The sequence below is a fragment of the Eriocheir sinensis genome, chromosome 2 (assembly GCF_024679095.1).
Source record: "Eriocheir sinensis breed Jianghai 21 chromosome 2, ASM2467909v1, whole genome shotgun sequence".
Taxonomy (NCBI): domain Eukaryota; kingdom Metazoa; phylum Arthropoda; class Malacostraca; order Decapoda; family Varunidae; genus Eriocheir; species Eriocheir sinensis.
Genome location: NC_066510.1, coordinates 23,168,207 through 23,183,206, shown reverse-complemented (window position 1 = coordinate 23,183,206; position 15,000 = coordinate 23,168,207). Strand labels below are relative to the sequence as shown.

Genomic DNA, 15,000 nt, shown 5'->3' with positions numbered 1-15,000 from the left:
GGTGAAGATAGATGTAGTATTAGAGCCACCACCGGACAATGAGCCAAAAGTCTGCCGTGAAACATACAGTGATACAACCTTTAAGTACCACCACAACCATCACGATCCATTTGTAGGCGAGCAGCGGCTTATCCAGCAGGGAACAACGGCGCCTCGTCTCGAGCAGCGGTAGTTGCTTGGCTGGAGCGGTGGCCAGCCCGGCCGTAAAGATTCTTAACGTCTGACACACAGAACGACGCAGATCGTGAAAAGGCGCAGAGTTAAATTTAACGTCGAGAGTTAATATTTTTAACGACAGTTTAGAAAGAATAATAAGAGGGGCAGGGAAGGGCTCAGCTGGTGCGGGAACGAACTGCATTCCTATTGAAGGAGGAGGAAGAAGAGGAGAGGAGAAAGGGTGGGAGGTGGCCAAGGGTGTGTGTGCTGGACAGCGCTTCTCGTCGCCAGGCCCCGCGGCCCTGTGTCCACGCTGTACCGCTCCCTCTCTCATTTTTGTCATGTTAGAGTGGCGCACAGGCCAGTGAGAGATAATGGGTCTTTTACATTTAATGGTCCTAGTAGCCGGCGCTAATGGTGAGTAAGCCTTACATCCCGCGGGCTGGCCACCATCAGCAGCCTGCCGCCGCCGGCTCAGCGCGGCAGCTCGTTTGCCTGCACCCTGTACCAAGGCCGCCCCGCATGGCTGTGGTGGCCGACGCGATTATGATAATGGTGTTGAACCTGTGATGCTGCGTGTCCTAATGATGCTAACAGTAATACTACTACTGATATAGTGATAATGGTGATAATAATAATAATGAAACTAATAAACTAATAAAGATAATGCTGATTATGACAATAGTAATGATGCTTGTTATTATTGTTTTTATTATTCTTATTTTTTTTATTCTTATTCTTATTCTTATTTTCTTCTTCTTCTTCTTTTTCTTCTTCTTCTTCTTCTTCTTCTTCTTCTTCTTCTTCTTCTTCTTCTTCTTCTTATTATTATTATTATTATTATTATTATTATTATTATTATTATTATTATTATTATTATTATTATTATTATTATTATTATTATTATTATTATTATTATTATTATTATTATTATTATTATTATTATTATTATTATTATTATTATTATTGTTATTATTATTATTATTATTATTATTATTATTATTATTATTATTATTATTATTATTATTATTATTATAATTATTATTATCATTTGTTTTGTTGTTGTTGTTGTTGTTGTTGTTGTTGTTAATAGCATATATGAGTCTCATCCAGAAAAGAAAGTATAATTTTCCAGTTGACGTCAACCTGTGTAATGTCACCCAACCAGTAGGTTTAGATAACCGCATAAACACTCTGTACTCATAATACCGTTTCTACTTTTCAGGTGAGGCGTGTCCCCGAGGAGCAGCAAGGCCCTCAGGTAGGCAGAGTGAGTAAATTATTCATCCCGGTCATGAGGAGCAGATTAATTGCCTTGCGGGAGAAGCGTCGGCTACGTGCTGTGGGTGAGCAGAGCAAGGTCATCCGAGGGCCATGAATCATTTTGGGTCACATGGCGTTGATTGCATTACGTTGTCAAAGTTTCCCAGTAACAGCGACCCGCGGTGGTGTCAAGATACAGTGGCACGCCGATGGTTTTGCGGACTGACGTATCTATTGCCTGAAAAGACAAATGCGTGTGACGAGGCCGCGGAGAAGAAAATATGAAGCTCAGGGAGAACAACTTGCTGCAGGACAGTGCCATGGAGGTCGAAGCGTGGCCGAAGCTCTCGTGGTGTCAGTAATTTTAGTCAACAAGTGAATTGTTAGCCGCAAATTTGGGAGAAGGTGTTTTACTCGGAGTTGAGGAGACTAGTATAGCCCGCGATGGCTTGCCAATTGTCTTGAGCTGAAGATTATGGCGCTTTACAGAACCTGAGAGTGCATGATAAGGTTGCCGGAGTGTCAGGGCGAAACGGGGAGATTACCAGTTGAGGTGAAGTATGTGACCGTGAGTGAACGGGAAAAGAGACAGAGAGAGAGAGAAGGCAGAGTAGCAATATCAGCAGCAGCAAGGATTGTGGGAGGCGAGAGGGGAGGGAAGGGGGGGCGACATGCAGTGCGTGTGTGCGTGTGTCCATGGCGGCGTCTGTGCGTGCGTGCTGGGTGCGGGAGCAGCGGAGGAGGAGCCAGGGAGCAGTCGCCACCGCTGCCGCCACCGCCGCCTCGCGCCGCCCGCCTCAGTCATGTTGCAAACAGGTGCCGCCTGCATTTTGCACTCCGTTTTTGCCAGGGATCGGTGGAGCAACTTGGTGCACGTACGCCCTCCCTGCTAGGTGCCGGGTGCCGGAGGGGTAGGTCTACCTATGGTATCTTGTGCATCACTACCAGCTCTGCTTTGGCCTCTTGCCAGTACCGCTGTTTTCCCCTCGTGAAGTGCAGTTTTGTGTTGCTAAACTCCTTGTGGAAAAAAGGGTTTTCTTGAACGTCAACACTTGTGTGTAGTGATCAGTTTTCTATGCATCGCAGTGATAATTATAGCTCTGTGAGGTGTGAGTGTTGTGTGGCTCGGCAGTAAGAAACTATTTGTCGGCCGATTTACATCGCGAGAATCAAACACATTGTAGTAACAAAACATGTCCCTAAATCCACGTGCGTTTCCAGTCAGGGAGAGAGTCCCTAATCCCGTGTAAACAAACCCGTCTCTCCCCCCGGACCACGTGTTGCCACTCATTGAGCTAATTTGCAAGTGGAGCCCGATGAACACAGACGAACGAACCCACACACGCCCGCGGACCCAGATTCTACCCTCCCTCCACTCCCCCTTGGCCCTCCCCTGTCCCCCGTCCCACGCCGTCCCCCCGCACACCGGTTAAAGGGGTTGTATCCGTCATGAGAATAGCCGCCCCTACTGCCTTTGTTTAGTTTTTTATTAAATTTGCCGCTGGTGTCTTGAGTTATATTTATGTTTTTTGACACTAACAACTCGTCAACCTCCACCAAGAGAAATCCTGAAGGTCCCCGGCGTCGGGAAGGCTGGAGCGCGCCAGTAACAGCGGCCGAGCGCGAGTTGGTAATTAGGTATTCGTGCTTAATTGCTGCGAGGGAACCGTTTAAGTCAGTGACACGCGGTGAGGAGAGGAGGACGCGAGATTCCCCTCTGGCGTCACGAAGGCACGGACTGACTCACGCGACCTCTCTTGTTGCTCTCTTGACTAATAAATGAGACGTCAGGCGACCCACGTCCTGCTCAACACGCTCTCTCATTAGCGTTCGCGGCCCGGCACTTCCTGACACATGCTTTACCCAGACGTCTGTATGCAGAGTAAATCTGGAGTGCCGCTTACATCTCTATTGCCCGCGAGGTGACGCGATGAGACCTGAATAATTAATTAGTTGCGGAGAGGGTGAGGTAATCATCACATCACCTGAGCTCAGCAACAAGTTGGCCTGCACTGAATGAGCCAAGACGTGATGATGGAAATAAGAAAACAATATTCTGCTTTCATCCAGCGGCTGGGAATGGCTCGCTCTTTCCCTCCCTCTCTTTCTTGCTCCGGCCGTCTCCCACTCGCCCCGCCGTCTAGCAAATGACGTTATATAACTCAGACCAAGTTAGCCTTGTTCGTGGGTTTCCACCTACGTTTGACTCTTGTTCTCTCCTTTGTGTACGTTCTTCAACCTATACGGCAAAGGAGGACGAGTAAAAACTCCGAGATCCTACAAACAGGCCGAGCCGTACCCCCGGCGTCTTGAAGGAGTACAAAAAGATGGCTGTAGACCCCCCGACACTGGCACAAACTTGCAGGCTCTCCCCTTTTTCTTAACCTCCGGTGCCTGGATGGCGGCTCCTCTCAGCAAGAAGCAGCTCCCCCACAGCCACACAACCCCCCTCGCCATGATCTTGTGAACCCTAGTAGTGAAGACGGCGGAAGTTGTGTATGAGTGTGGTAGTGTTGGAAGGAGAAAGTTGCAAGGGTTGCAGGCGGGCAATGCACTGATCAATACTTGTGGAGGGAGTCACGTGTGAAGCGGCCGATCCGACGTGGCCTCTCCGGCTCCACCGTTTTTGGGCGGGCCTTGGGCTATGCTCTCTACTCTCTTCCCTGTACATCATGCGACCACGGCCGCTACAGGGCTTGTCACCCCCGTTGTACTTTTATTGTTTGTTTCTTGATACTTTCTTAAATTCGGTAGGAACCGCGTAAGTGTCTGGCGGTCCATTATGCGAGTCACACCCGCAGATGAATCGCGAGTTTTTTGTACTCTTTCGCCGCCTCGTGCTGTGCTGACGGGCCGCACGGCGGGGCTGCTGCCGGGACACGCCGCTCAACACTCAACACTCGCTCATCCACTTGTTAGATGTCCGTGTTACCTGTCACTTAGTTCCTTTCACTTAGTGCTCCTGCTATTTCTGTCACTCTTCATGAGTTGTATGTGGCCTGCGTGTTTGTGTGTGTCAAGTTGCTGCATGTGTCGACGGCTGCAGCAAGTCGTGCAGGAGCTGTGAGCTGCCTGGATAAGAATTCTTACCATTTCATATGCATGTTGCCAAAATATTATTTTGCGTTTTAATACTCTTGAATGTAAGTAAGAAATATAACTGAGCAAAGTTTTATATTATAGCCTCATACAGTTCGGCATGACAAATTATAGCTATTATTTGTATTAATAATAGATTAGAACATCAGTAACTAGACAAACTAACAAGAACATCATCCTCAATAGTGATTTAAACAATAATAATAATAATAACAATAATAATAATAATAATAATAATAATAACAACAACAACATTAGTAATGATTGTAATAATTATATTATTATTGTTATTAAGTTATTGTCATTGTTGTTATTTATTATTATTACTATCATTATTATTATTATTATTATTATTATTATTATTATTATTATTATTATTATTATTATTATTATTATTATTATTATTATTATTATTATTATTATTATTATTATTATTATTATTATTATTATTATTATTATCATCATCATCATCATCATCATCATCATCATCATCATCATCATCATCATCATCATCATTGTTGTTGTTGTTGTTGTTGTTGTTGTTGTTGTTGTTGTTGTTGTTGTAGTTTGTTTTTGTTATTGTATTTATTATTATTATTATTATTATTATTATTATTATTATTATTATTATTATTATTAGTAGTAGTAGTAGTAGTAGTAGTAGTAGTACAGTATTGTATTATTGTTATTGTTATTGTAATTATTATTATTATTATTATTATTATCATTCGTAGTCGTAGTTATTGTAGTAGTAGAATTAGTATTAGTAGTAGAAGTAGTAGTAGCTAGTAGTATTAGTGCTGTTATTTGTTATCATTACCATTATTATTATCATTATTATTGTCGTTAGTATCATCAATATGTACGTCATTATAGTTTTTATCTGTTCCTCATTTTATGAATGTATTTTCATTGTTCATTACCTGGTTCCTTGCCTGATACACCTCACCACATCAGGTGTTGATTACTTAGTGGGTCTGTTTGGATGGTCATCTAGTCCGCGTTTCTGCGCCTAGTCGGGAACCCAGGGAAAGGCTTGGCCAGGTACAGCGTTACTCAGGCGTGGAGGTGTGGCGCGCGGGTTGTTTCCTTCCATCGCCGCCATCGCGTCAATTAAGACGCACACTGATTGAAATGTCCAGAGGAGCTTTTATGCTCCTGTGTCAGTAATAAAACGCGAGCTATTATCCTCAGCTATTATCATCGTCATCCACTTACGAAAATAATAATAATAAATGCTAAACTTAGAAAAATATGGTATTATACGTCAATCAGTAGCGTCTGCGTAGAAGTGACGCAATGTTGCCTCATGATATATCTTTCATGCTTCAAAAGTAGTAGTAGTTGTTCTTTTTTGTTGTTGCTATAGATGTATTAGTAACAAGAGTAGAAATGGTAGTGGTAGCAGTATTAGTAACAGTAATAGTAGTAGTAGTAGTAGTAGTAGTAGTAGTAGTAGTAGTAGTAGTAGTAGTAGTAGTAATAATAATGACGAGTAGTATTAGTATCAGTTGTTATTGCTATTGCTGTCACTTTGTGTGCTCGTAATGTTGTATTCTTGCTATTCTTGTTTTGTTGATGTTCCTTTTCTTGTTGGTCTCACTATAGTTGTAGCTCTTGTTAGTTTTATTATTGTCTGGTATTATATATGGTTGAATAAAGTGGTTATCTGGGTAAAAATAGTGACCATAGCAGAAAAAAAGGTAATTGGCGCACTTAATGTTGATTTTTTGTCGTTATTCTTCATTACATTATTATACGTAATTTTGTTGCTTTTTTTGCGACGGAAATAGAAACAGCAGCAGCAGGAACAACAAAAGTAACTGCTGTAGGATGGAGTATACATTTTTTTTTAAATTGTTTCTTTTTTTCTTCTACTTAAATGATTAAGAGATAAATAGAATGTCGGCGATCTCTCTCTCTCTCTCTCTCTCTCTCTCTCTCTCTCTCTCTCTCTCTCTCTCTCTCTCTCTCTCTCTCTCTCTCTCTCTCTCTCTCTCTCTCTCTCTCTCTCTCTCTCTCTCTCTCTCTCTCTCTCTCTCTCTCTCTCTCTCTCTCTCTCTCTCTCTCTCTCTCTCTCTCTCTCTCTCTCTCTCTCTCTCTCTGTGTGTGTGTGTGTGTGTGTGTGTGTGTGTGTGTGTGTGTGTGTATAATATATATATATATATATATATATATATATATATATATATATATATATATATATACATACATGTATGTATGTATATACACACATTTTGTGTTTCTGTCGTTAATTCAGATGAGGTGAAAATTGTTGTTTGCTGTGTATATTTACATTTTCTGCGTTTGTTTGCGCGCGTGTTTGTGTTTCGAGATGTATGTGTGTGTGTATCTTCATGCTTTATACATGGTGTATAAAAATGTTTTATAATTAGAATCATATAGCATTTATAAGCATGCCTGAGTGCACGTGTGTGTTTCAGCACCCAGAGGCGTGAACCTGGCGACTCGCCGGCACTCTTCTCCTAGCCGTCCCCTAGTCGTGCTGCTCCCCCCCCACCCACCCCCTCAAAAAAGGATCCAATCGTATTTGGATGCTTTCTCCTGTTGATTATTTTTTTGTGCTTTCTGATATTGATATATTATAATTATATTATAGGCAATCTTTCAGAGAACATGCAGCTTATTCGTGTTTGTCATAACAATTGGCTTCCCTAATATTTTACAGTCGTACCTTTTCCTCGTTGTATCTCCTTTGGTACTCTTCAATAATTTATTCCGTCATAATACTTGGTGCGGCCTGAATTACTCACCACTCGGCGCTTTATTAGCGCCAGGAAAGGATAGCGTTGCCGGGCCCATAGAGTGAGCTGTATCCCGGCAGCATGACACACAGAACGCAGAATTTAGCGTAGAATTTAAAAGTTGGACTTGCTTGCGTTTCAGAACCTGTAACGTAACCGTCCACACGACCCACAAGAACCGATAACCCTTCAGTGCAGAAAAAAAATAATATATTGGATGCGTGATTCTGAAATGCTTCGTGCAGTGAACACACGCCTGTCAGCGATATTGTACATTAATTTTTCATTGTACAGGATGACAGTGAATCCTTTATTCATGACGCTGAACGTTGCTGCTCATGACGCGCAGCTCTGAATCATGCATCGCGTCCTGAGGTCTCGTCTCGTCTGATTTACACGGCTGGACCGAGAGGGGAAAAGGCTCCCGGGCACTGAGAAGCAATACCATTCTGCGGAAGGATGGTGTAAATGGGCTAAGTACACGGAATAAAGGAGGGAAGAGAAGCACCAGCACCCCCGGGAGAGGGAGGGAGGGAGGAAGGGGGGGAGGGATATATAAGAAGGGAGGAGAGCGGAAATAGAAGATAAACTGGAAGCACAAAACTGGAGAGAGAGAGAGAGAGAGAGAGAGAGAGAGAGAGAGAGAGAGAATATACTGTGATCTTGCCATGAGACAATAATCATTACTGTTAAATGTATTTGCTTAACACACACACACACACACACACACACACACTATAGAGGCAGAATAACAACGATGAAACTTCCGCTCACAGTGAGACTCTGAACAATTTCACTCTCCTCTCCTATCACACAGATTTCCTTAAGGATGCTTGCTGGTCTCCATGGCAACCCAGCCTCGCCTCGTATTTTCTCCACCAAATATTTTTTAGCCCCTCGGCGACTGCATAGCCAAGCAGCGCCCCGAAGGACTCCGACGGGACTGACAGATTAGGCTGAATTCTCTTTTATACATGAAAAAAATCTATACATTGAGGTAGAGAGGGAGAAGCAGAGGTAGAGAGGTAGGGAGAGATAGGTGGTGATGAGATTGATAGATTTGTAGATAGAGAGAGACGTTAAATATTAAAAATCAATTAAACTTGATAATAAAATATAGACAGGTGTATTTTAAGGTAACCAAGACCTTTTAATCAAGCAGGAAAAATACAAACCTTATTATAAAAGAGAGAGGGGAGGAGGTGGTGGGAGTACGTACAGAGCGAGGAAGAAAAAGAAGAATAGAGAAGAATACGAAGGCATGAATTAGAGGAGGAGGAGGAGGAGGAGGAGGAGGAGAGAGGAAAGGCGGAGGAGGAGGGAAGGAGGGGGAACACACATATCTTCCACTTCCCCTCCTTTAAAGAATTATATATTGTGAAGAGGAGAATTAAGTTTAGGAGAAGAGGCTGAGTTCCTCTCTCCCGCAGATAGCGTCGGGATGCTTCAACTTTTATTTCACCGCAGCTCCGGATCCTCTTGAGATACAGATATGGAAGACGACCCCGGGAGATTAAATAAGGGGCTGTAGCATCGTCTCCTCTTGTTGTGCTCCCATTCCCCAGGACGTCCTTGCCACACGCCACCCGCAGCCCCCCCCTTCCCCCCACCTCTTCCCCAATCCTCACCACCTGCACCACCACCACCACCTTCACCGCCGCCACCATCCTTACCTCTCCTCTGCCACTCCCACTGCCACCCCCATTGCCTCCACCGCCATTTAGTAACTGCCTTTCCCTGTTGTCTCCTTTCGTCCTCTACTGCCTGAAAACCCTGGCTGGCTTACTTCCCTCCCTCCTTTTTCTCCTTCCATTTTCTTCCCCTTCAGCGCCCTCCCTTCCCCTGATTCTCTCTCTCTCTCTCTCTCTCTCTCTCTCTCTCTCTCTCTCTCTCTCTCTCTCCCTACTTTTTCCTTTCCTTATCTCTCTCTTTTCTCTCTCTCTCTCTCTCTCTCTCTCTCTCTCTCTCTCTCTCTCTCTCTCTCTCTCTCTCTCTCTCTCTCTCTCTCTCTCTCTCTCTCTCTCTCTATCTCTCTCTCTCTCTCTCTCTCTCTCTCTCTCTCTCTCTCTCTCTCTCTCTCTCTCTCTCTCTCTCTCTCCACTATTTCTTCTTTCCTTCCTCCCTTGTGTGTTGACTTTTATTCTTTATCTTATTATTTCTTCTCTCTTCTCATATAATCCCTCCGAATTTTATTTTTCATTCTTTACCCTACGCCGTTCTTGCTTCTTTCCTTTCTCCTTTCTTTCTCTTACCCGCCCTCCTTCCTTCCCGCCCCCTCCACCCCAACCCCTCTTCTCGCCGTCCTGGTCCTCCTTCTCCTCCGCTCTTCCTCCTCTCCTCCTCCGGTCCACCACCCATCCTCCCCTCGCCCCCCTGCACCCCTTCCCTTCCGAACCAGTTCCAAAATTCTTCCCTGGCGCCACGGAGGAAAAGTTTTTATCTTTATATAGATGATAATATTTTTCTTACTTGCTCCCTTTATTTTTCTATGTATAGAGATATATATATTTTTCGTCCCCTCTTTTAAAAATGAGCCATTACACTATACCATCGCAAATGTGAGCGGTGCGTGCGTTATCGTAGGTGTATAAGAGGGCGATAACGAAGAAAAGCGGGAAAGAACGAAGAGGGAAAAAAATATAACAAGGGTTGGGTTCGACAGTGTTCTTTTGTTCGTTTATGTACATTTCTATCTTGTTTTACTGAAATTAGCGGAAACACACACACATACACACACACACACACACACACACACACACACACACAGAGAGAGAGAGAGAGAGAGAGAGAGAGAGAGAGAGACCGTCATTTCAGAACATTTCGTGCGTTTTCAGAGCGTACGAGAGTAAAAGAACTGCGGGCAAGAACTCCGGCCCTTGTGATGGAAAGTAAATACATGCTGTTTTTCTTTTGCTGATGAAATCTCTTGTTTTATTTACGAAGACAACATCCAATAAAAATATGAAAACTTGGATGAGGAGCGCCTTGCCCGAAGGGTGGAAGAGAGGAAGAAAGAGAAGGAAGAGAAGGAGGAGGAGGAGGAGGATAAGGAGAATAAGAAAGGAGAAAGATGAAGGGAGAAATAGATGTGTTGAAAGAAAGGAGATCAAGGAAGGGAGAGAAAAAAAAAGATATCCTATAAAAATAGTAAAAGTGGTAAATATTTGACATATCGTTTGGAAAATGAAAAATGTTGCTGCTCGGTACTTTCATTCCTTCTAAATGGACGCAAGCAGGGTAGAAACAGAGAAACGATAATGTTTAGCCAAATGTATCTCCCTCTCCCCATTAGCCTCCCTCCTTTTTCTTCCCTTCCTCCCCTTGACTAACTGGCCGGCGGAAACATGCACGGAAACTTTCAGGAAGGAAAGCTTATAAATTGTTTCATTTGAGAGTTGTTTGCAAATGTTTGTAAGTCGTTGTTTAGGACTCACCATACGTAACACGCATCCGTTCAAATACTGGACGCATTTTTATTTGTCCATTCATCATGCTTTATCATATTATGTATATATGGATGTATATATCTATATAACTATGTCGTATTAGCTATATATCTGTATTTATATATCTGTTTAGCTGTGAACATATATATTTTTCTCTCCATCCATCTTTTTATTCTCTATCTACCTTTCTATGTATATATTTTTGTATGAATTTGTATCATTCTTTGTGTCTGTTTTTCTACCTTTTATTCTTTCCATTGCCTGCCTACCAGTTTCTGCCTATTTGCATATGTATGTGTATGCCTATTTGTCTTTCCCTAATATGCAAATATATTTACCTCCATCTTTTTAAGTTTACCTTACGGTTCCTTAGAACTAACAAATGGAATGAATAAGAAACTTTGGAGTTTAGCATGGTAGCATTCTGTTTATCCTGCGATAGCCTGAAAGTCAACAGTTAGGTTCTGAATGCACTGAAAAGAAGAAAAGAATGAGAGAAAAAAAGATCAACCTCACAGTTCAGAGAGATCCTCTCCGACTTGCACGGATTAATTTGCCTCCAGCTCATGTTTTCACTCGATGATTTTTTTTCCACGAAGATGCAGCGAAGACAATATGCATCATCCATCTCCATAATGAACTGATGACGCGTTAGCCACATAATGCGATTAACTTTTAAGAATGCAGCGGAGTCGAGTCGAGAACTGCAATATCAAAACCGAGAAAGAAAGAGAACAAAGCGGCTTAAAAAAAGATAGCTAAGAAATACAAGGAGCAAAGGGAAGTAATCCCACGCAGGGAAAGATGAAGAAAAGCTGGAGGGAATAGGTGAGAGAATACTGAGGGTCGCGATAGAATACGAAGCGTAGGAAAGGAAGAGATAAAGGAAATGAGATACGATGAAAGCAGATAACCGTAAGGTGGTATACGGGAGACTGGAAAAAGAATAGTAGAGGAAAGGAGAAAGGAAATGAGATAGGATCGGAAAATAGGTAAAGGGAGTGTGGTATGAAGGAGATTGGAAGGGAAGAAAGGAGGTGTGTTGGAAGGACATAAAGGAGATGGTTGTTGGTATTGCGGTGTGGACAAGTGTGTGTTTGTGGAAGTATTACTGTTATCGCCCAGTGGTGTGTTTCCCTCCTCTTACCTGCCTGGAAAGGGTGTTATGTTATGCTGGTTAATCTCTTCCTCACTCTCCTTCCCTCTATGTCTTTCTCAGCAGACTTGCACGTATATCAAAGGGGCCGCTCTGAACTTAGGGTGAGAGGGTGCTGAATGGCTTGAATCCTATCGTGTTCTTGACAATCTTCTCTCGACTAGGAGGAAGTGTAGCTTACTTTTTGCAGGACCGAACACCATCTTTCCGTTCACCCCCCCCCCCACCGCCCACCTGAACCCCCCCCCCCCCCACACACACACACACCATATCTGTTTCTCCACCTCTTCTCGACCATCGCCTGCACAGTTACCCCCCTCCCCATCCCCCAGACCATTGTTCCATCCCCCTCCCCCTTCCCTAGCCCTCCCCTCCTCCCTTCCCCAGCTCTGCAAGGTAGTGTTGTTGAGGCTTATGATCCCCTTGTCGTTAGGCACACCTGCGGGTCAGGTGAAACCACATAGGTGTTTCTTGTGTTGCATGGAACATTTCTATTAAAAGGCAAGGACCAGCAGTTACCTGTGTGTAGGGGCGGAAGGGGGGAGGAATGTGGGTGATGTTCCCAACACACAGAGAGAGAGAGAGAGAGAGAGAGAGAGAGAGAGAGAGAGACTTTTCTTACTTCCTTTCAGATATGACAAAAATATGTAAAAAATATATGATATATATATATATATATATATATATATATATATATATATATATATATATATATATATATATATATATATATATATATATATATATATATATATATATATATATATATATATATATATATATATATATATATATATATATATATATATATATATATATATATATATATATATATATATATATATATATATATATATACAACATTTAGTCTTGAAATTAATCAAGAAAGTGAACGATGGACATGGGTAGCTTTTGTTGTTTTGTTGTTATACCGGGAACGTGGGTGAGGTTGTTAATTTTATGACGATGGTTGCGGTGGTCACTCCGATAGCGGGCGTTGTAAGGGTGGTGGGTACAGTGGTAGCTGGATGCCTGGTGGAGCTTCAAATGAGGCAGCTGTTTTGTGTTCCTAGTTTTTGTTGTTGATGGTGGGGACAGTGGTAGTGAATGCATGGTAGGAGAAAGAATGAAGTAACTGCGGTTGTGTGTAGAATTGGTGGAGGGGGTGACTGGGGGATGAGTAGTAATTATGGCGGTGGCAGATGCAGTGGTCGGTGGCTGCATGGTGGGGCTTGTGTGGGGGTTGTGGTGGTCGCAGAGACATCGGCAGCCGGGGTGGTGGCGGGCGCGGTGGTGGGTGGCTGCATGGGTGCGAAAACAAAAACACGAGCACACCTTTATTTTTAGGGAAGATATTGAAGGCAGGAGTTACAAAGAGGGAACTGGGACAAGGGGTGGAGGAGCGAGGAGGGAAGAGGGTGGGCGTGCAGCAGGAGGCGGAGGAGGCGGCGGCGATGGAGCTGGGGTATTAGCGGCACCGTAGGGGAGCAAAAATAACAGTAGGTTCCAGGGACGGCGAGAGGGAGAGGCGTGAGTAGACAGGGAGGCGAACACGAGCACTTCTACGGGATCGGATGCTCTTGAGGCTGTTAAATAAATCTTGTGTTCCAACTCTCTTCCAGTCCACCACCTCAGGGATGGTAATGCCTCCCTTCCCCCCCTCTCCCTTCCTTTTCTTGGTAACAGCGGTGCAAAAGAGAAAACGAGAAGAAAAGAACGAGTAGGAGGAAGAGAAGAACAAGTAGGATGTGCAGGAAGAGGAGTAGGAGGAGGAGGAAAAGAAGGAAACCGAAGACAGAGAGGACAGAGGGAAAAAGGAGGAAATGGAAGCGGAATAGAAAGAGACGGTTGAGGAGGAAGAGAAGGTGTTTTATGATAAAGATTAGGTGGAGGAGCGAAAGGAAAAGGAGGAGGAAGAAGGAAGGGTGGAGAAAAACTGGGGCGACAAGTACAAGGACGGAGATTAAGAGGAAGGGAGGAAAAGGGAAGAGAAAGAGGAAGGGGAAGAGGAGGAGCAGGAGCGGCAGGAAATATGAGGGTAAATTAGTTATTATTAGGAGTAAAAGAGTCGATAAAAGGGGATTGCTACATGGCTGCAAACAGGGGGAAAGGTAAAGAAAACGAGAGGAATAAGAAAACGAAGAAACCGGGCGAGGGGAGCGGTTTGGCCGGTACACACACACACACACACACATACACACACGTTCACTCTCTCTCTCTCTCTCTCTCTCTCTCTCTCTCTCTCTCTCTCTCTCTCTCTCTCTCTCTCTCTCTCTCGCTCTCGCTCTCTCAACGTGGTGAGGGTGGCGGCCCCAAATGGTGTCTTAGGTCAGGGAAGTCACTCCGAGGGACGAATTGAGTGACCGTAGTAATAAGACATTTCGCACATTTGTCAGCAATGACCGTGCATTAATTGAGTTTTTGCGGAAATGAAAAAAAATAATGCAGTGATACGTGAGTTTGGGATTTGTATCATGGTGGAAAAAAATAGGGACGAAGCGGGACTGAATTGGAGAATTAACAACGTGGTGTGTCTGGTGTGTGGTTGTGGTGTTGCCGCTGGTGGAGGGGTGTTGTTGGATAAGGGTTGGTGTGTAATATTTGATTAAGCTGAAAATCGGTGGTGAGGGAGCAAGTAAGGTGTTGGACGGTAAAAATGAGCTTCAAAAGTGACAAAGAAAATAGGTATGATTTGCGTTAAAAAAAAAAGCTTACTGTAGTGGTAGATACGGTGGGGTCAAAAGTGGAAGTCTGCTAGAAGAGAGGGAGAGAGAGGAACATAACATGAGTTTGAGGCATAAAGACTGCGAAGACAAGTTTAAGGAGGGACGGAGGAGGGAAGGAGGCACGGAGAGGGGAAGGTCCGCTCACTCACCGTGCAGCTTTAACCTGCACTCCACAGGTACCCCCTCCCCTGCCCCCTTCCGTCTTCTCCCCCTCCATCTCTTCTTGCTCCAACGTCTTCGCGGCACCCAAGGACTGCGTCATCTCATACGGTAGTAGTCCTTTAATTCTGCCACATTTTCATTTCGGCTTGCTAAAACCTGCTAGAATGACGTCAGTAGATGTGCGCCATTTTCGTGCGATTCTCTGTACCGCTAAAAAAATGTATAAT

General features: G+C 43.7%; 1 protein-coding gene across 1 annotated transcript in view; it reads left to right on the top strand.

Moving 5' to 3' along the window:
* The first annotated feature begins 2,143 nt into the window (after positions 1-2,143).
* Positions 2,144-15,000, top strand: part of LOC127001478 (zinc finger protein rotund-like) — a 261,691-nt gene continuing 248,834 nt past the window's right edge. The window contains exon 1 of the mRNA XM_050866049.1: positions 2,144-2,330. The gene's annotated coding sequence lies outside the window, so the exon portion shown is untranslated. The remainder of the gene's footprint in view (positions 2,331-15,000) is intronic.